Below are 5,000 nucleotides of genomic sequence, written 5' to 3'. Positions count from 1 at the left end.
TTGCCCTGCTGCCCCACAGCGTGCAGGGGGCCTGTGGCTCCTAGCACACACACACACCCTTTTCATTTAGATGGAGGAAAGTTCTTCTTAAGCCTGTATCAGAGTGTACGGTGGAGAGCTATCCACTGCAAATTTGAGGTGGAAAGCTTTCCACCTCAAGTCAGAAAATAAGTGCAGGCCATCATAGTCACGGCCCACGGTGAAGTCCTTTACCCCGTCTAGACCGGTTCAGGTCGACCACTCAGTGAACGGGGTGTAGAGCCTGTCTGTCTGATAGTAAAAACAGAGAGATGTGTTGGAACTCGCGGTGGAAAGCTCTCCACCGTGAGGAATGATGTAACGTTGTAGTTTCATGACTCAAAAAGACTCGAAAAGACTACACAATACGGGCTTAACACCAGGCATTTAGCACACTGGTTCCCAAACACTGGGGCGACTCAAGTAAAAATCACATTCTTTTCCTACATTTCAAAAAATATATAATAATATGTTTCAAAATGTGACATTTTTTTAATAGACAATCTATAGAGTAAGCTATGTATAACATGTTAGCCAAAGTATAAAATAGGGCTTTAGTGGGAATGTTTTGTAATAATAATCTAAATCTATGAAGTAACTTAAAAATAAATCTGTATCAAGTGATTGTAGTGGAGTAAAAAGTTGATCTTGTTTCCTTTGAGATGAAAGTATAAAAAAATGGAAATACTCAAATAAAACTACCTCAAAAGTGTACTTATGAACAGTACTTGAGTAAATGAACTCATTACTTCCCACCACTGTCCACTGCTTATATGAAACACAGACAATCTTTAATTATACATTTCTGTTCGATGTAAACTGTTAAATATTAATTTATGATGCATAGACTTGGGCCTACAGTATATCCATAGTTGCTGCATTACTCACGTCACCTCTGTTTATACAGGGTGTCATTGAAAGGACAAAACTTAAAACGTGTTCACTCGGTCTGTGTGTGTCTCTGGCAATGGGTTCTGTGTTAACTTACACAGTGCATGGCTCTGAGCTCTCTAGAACAGCTTGGTAAGAGTTAGTAGAGCTGTGGCCCTCTACTGGCCACTGAGAGCATTGTAACAGTTCAATGGTGTCTATCATGTGTCCTTGTATTGAAATGAAACACATGGGGATGCCGTGTTATAACACTCTTCAGAGAGTACTCATGTGCACTAAAAAAGAATTAGAATTGTGAAAAGTAGCACTTTGTACAAATGAGAAAACCCACATGGATTCTAAAAACATCTCATGTTTAACACAAAAAAGCTGAATATTTGAGGTGACAAACAACATGCCACACTCACAAAGAGATAACACTAAAACTTGTGGGACAAAGTTAGGGAAGATTATCCACAGAGTTCTGCTGTACCTTCCTTTGTCCAATGTCAAGCATGTTCCCCATAACCTCACGTCTTAAAGCACATTAGTTAGAGCAGGCTCTGTAAATCATCTGCCGTCTTCATCTCTATATGCCATCTCAGGGCTGATAAACAGCATTCCATGTGAATATATGAGCGCTGTGCATCTCCTCCTGTGCGGGGCTATCAGATTTAATGTGGCAGAGATTAAGGATTTGAGACATGGGTGTCTCGCTTGTGTGTGTGTGTGTGTGTGTGTGTGTGTGTGTGTGTGTGTGTGTGTGTGTGTGTGTGTGTGTGTGTGTGTGTGTGTGTGTGTGTGTGTGTGTGTGTGTGTGTGTGTGTGTGTGTGTGTGTGTGTGTGTGTGTGTGTGTCACTATTAAGAGACATACTGTACTGTAGGTGCCTTTCTGCTGTTTGCTATTGCTACTTTTCAAGTGATTTGTTTTTCATTTCTTCTTTTTCTACTTTTTTTTAAACAGCCTTTTGTTTTACGATTGTCACGTCATTACACTGTGAACCTCGGCTAGTATTGACAGAGATTGCTTATTGACTAACTAATACATTTATAACTCATTCAGGTCCAAGAGTTGCCGACCGTGGAATTAGGCAATTTTGGGAACAAATAAAAGAGCAAATTCACACTTAATCAAATAGAACTGTGGATATTAGCACGCACACCGGATACCAGACATGTGGCGCCGGCATAAAAGGCCATCTGATAGAATTATCCCTCCTGGGTGTTTGGAAGCTAACAGCAGCTGAGAATATCTAATTTTGTCATGTTCCGACCCCATCACAGTGCTGCTGCTGGCCTGAGAAGGAAGCCAACCGCCAGTTGTCTCCACAGGCATACGTCCCTCAGCACTCTTAGAGGGAAGCCTTTAAGTCCGAAGTATTATAGCATCCTGCAAAAACCTTGCTTTTCTGTTACCCACAAGATCTCACCGATAACATTAAATCCAGCCATTTCACATACAGTAATCAGCTCGCTCTGTTAATGCACATCTCCTTTTGCTTCATACCTTTATGCCTACATCCACTCTACTTCAAAAGGTTACAATTAGCATCAGAAAATGGATAGTGAAAGTGACTCAGCCCATAGATGATACCGTTCACTTATAGTGTCTCGCTGGTACTGCGTCAGTTATAAAGATGGGATTCATGGCTTTTTGAAGTGAGCCGGATCTCTGGGATCCGTTTCTTTCAAAGAGCTGTTCAAAAGACTGTCTCATTTTAGTTACTTTAGTTATTTAGTTACTTTTTAGATATTGATTATAATTACAAAGCACTTCAGCCTTATATACATTTTAACCATATATAGGCTATACATTTCCACCATTTGAAAATAGCCGATCTACAAGCTCACAATGCATCACGTTGTGATGCATTGTGAGCTTGTAGATCTGTTATTTTCAAATGTTTTTTTTTTCCTACATTTTATTAATTGGAAAACTTGTGAAATTGGACATTTTGCATAATGAGTACTTTGGTACTTTAAAGGCCCGCTGACATGCCCCGAAATTATAATAGTATGATACAGTAGGCCACGTGGTCTCTCTGAAAACGGTCTGAAACAGTCTGAAACTCATGTCACAGTGCAATCTGCCCCTCGCCCCCCAACAACAGCTGACCAGTACACTAAGTAGTTTAAGTACAGTCAATTAATTTGATCTCTACATTGCAGTACATTGCAGATTTTTTGTACTTTTCCCACCACTGTTTTTTCAAAGAGCCGTTCAAAAGACCCATCTCTTGTCAGCTAGGAGGCTGCGTTTAGGTGCGGCTACATGAGTGCATGAGGCTTCTCTCCTCTCCGCCGCGTTGAATGAGTCACGAATGAGACTGATGTTCTGACGGAGCCTCCGTATGATGTGCCTTCACACGCGTATATGGTAGACATGCCAAATGACAAGGACGCATGATTAAATGACAAAGGTTGCCTAGGAACACAGTACTACAGGAAAGTATCCTTGCGTCTGATTTGCATTCAAATAAACGATAAATGGGAGCAAGTAAACATACAGGTCTTAGGGTGTGCTATGTAATCATGTACACAAACACATGCACGCGTGCGTGCACGAATGAACTCACGCACGTACACACACATACACAGGCTTATCCTCAGATGTTTGGGAACCTATTTTCTGCTTGGCTTGGTATGCAAAACAAGAACGCTGTGCCATGTTTTAACAACAATGAGGCTATCTAACATCTGGCATCAATTTAGAGTGCCAAGAAATATTGACTCTTCATTTGATATACGTAGTATCATGGAGAGGGAAAATAATACACACACACACACGCACGCACGCACGCACGCACACACACACACACACACACACACACACACACACATATAAACATACAGTATATATATATATATACTTCAGTGTGAAATGTTTGCTGGAGTGAGTGTCTATTTGATTTAAATTACCCAGCCTAGTGTGGATGTGTGGGGCTTGACAGCAGCTGTATGGACATATTGGAAGACACTTAACCTTCCCAACATTTGACAGCATGAACATTTGACAAGCTCCAAGGGGGAATAGAGAAGGCATAGAGTTGAGTTGATGTGTGTTTTTTTATGTTTAATTCCTGTGTGCACACATTGCGTTTGCGTCCGCATGCATCAGTTTGCTGGTGTATCGGCCAAGCGTGTTTGTGTGTGCATGCCTGCATGTGCACACAGACCCTCTTTTGCACACATCCTTGACTGTTTGGCCTACTGCATTTGTATATCGTTGTCATATATTGTTTTTGTTGTTTTTCTTTGTAAATGAATGCCCTTCTTTCGCACTAAAAAAGTGAAAATAGTTGATCTCCAATCTCACAACACATTGTAGATCGGCTAGTGTGTGTGTGTGTGCGTGCGTGCGTGCGTGTGTGCGTGTCTCATTCCCTCTGTGCGCCTGGAGTGAGCAGCAGTGACTGGCGTGCCCTCTACGCTTGATTGATTTGGATATATAGACAAGATGTCGCCCGAATGAAAGCTACCAATTTATGAGCCTTCATCTGGGGACTTCAGAGGAAAGCCGCTGACGTTGAAATCAGAGCGGGGTTTTTGTAGCTGCCAACAGTTCAGAAGTGTAAAAGCCCAGGCAGGCACAGTGACACCTCACGCTGCCTCCGTTTTGGTGTTGTTGTTTTTTTCCTCCTCTCCTTTCCCCGCTATCTCTGTCTGTCTCTGAATCTCCATTGATCTTCTTGTTTGTCTCTGTAAAGACGGGATGAGGCATTCTGGAAGTCATTAACTTGTCCAACAAGCCTGTGAGACAAACAATGACCTTGATTGAACTCACGGTTACTCCTTGCAGCCGCTGGTCTGTACGTACTTGTTTGTATTGTCTGTACGTGTGTGTGTGTGTGTGTGTGTGTGTGTGTGTGTGCGTGCGTGCGCGCGTGCGTGCGTGCGTGCGTGCGTGCGTGTGTGTGGACCATTGCCCTTTTTTATATAACGCCACCAGGAGGCCGACTTATGTAAAACACATTCTTTGACATTACAGTATCTCTATAGTGATCTGATCAAGACGGATTTGTCAGATATTTCATATACTATCCCATATATTTCATATTCTATCCCAGATATTTCATATTCTATCCTAATTAGCTAACTTTGGCTTCCAAAG

General features: G+C 41.9%; 1 protein-coding gene across 1 annotated transcript in view; it reads left to right on the top strand.

Annotated features, from left to right (window-relative positions):
* agbl4 (AGBL carboxypeptidase 4) overlaps nucleotides 1-5,000 on the top strand; it is a gene marked incomplete at its 5' end in the record, with an annotated part of 446,034 nt that overhangs the window by 238,226 nt on the left and 202,808 nt on the right. The window lies entirely within an intron of this gene.

This window comes from Nannobrachium achirus (assembly GCF_963921795.1).
Source record: "Nannobrachium achirus genome assembly, chromosome: 1".
In the NCBI taxonomy this organism is placed as follows: Eukaryota; Metazoa; Chordata; class Actinopteri; order Myctophiformes; family Myctophidae; genus Nannobrachium; species Nannobrachium achirus.
This window is presented reverse-complemented; position numbering and strand designations above follow the sequence as displayed.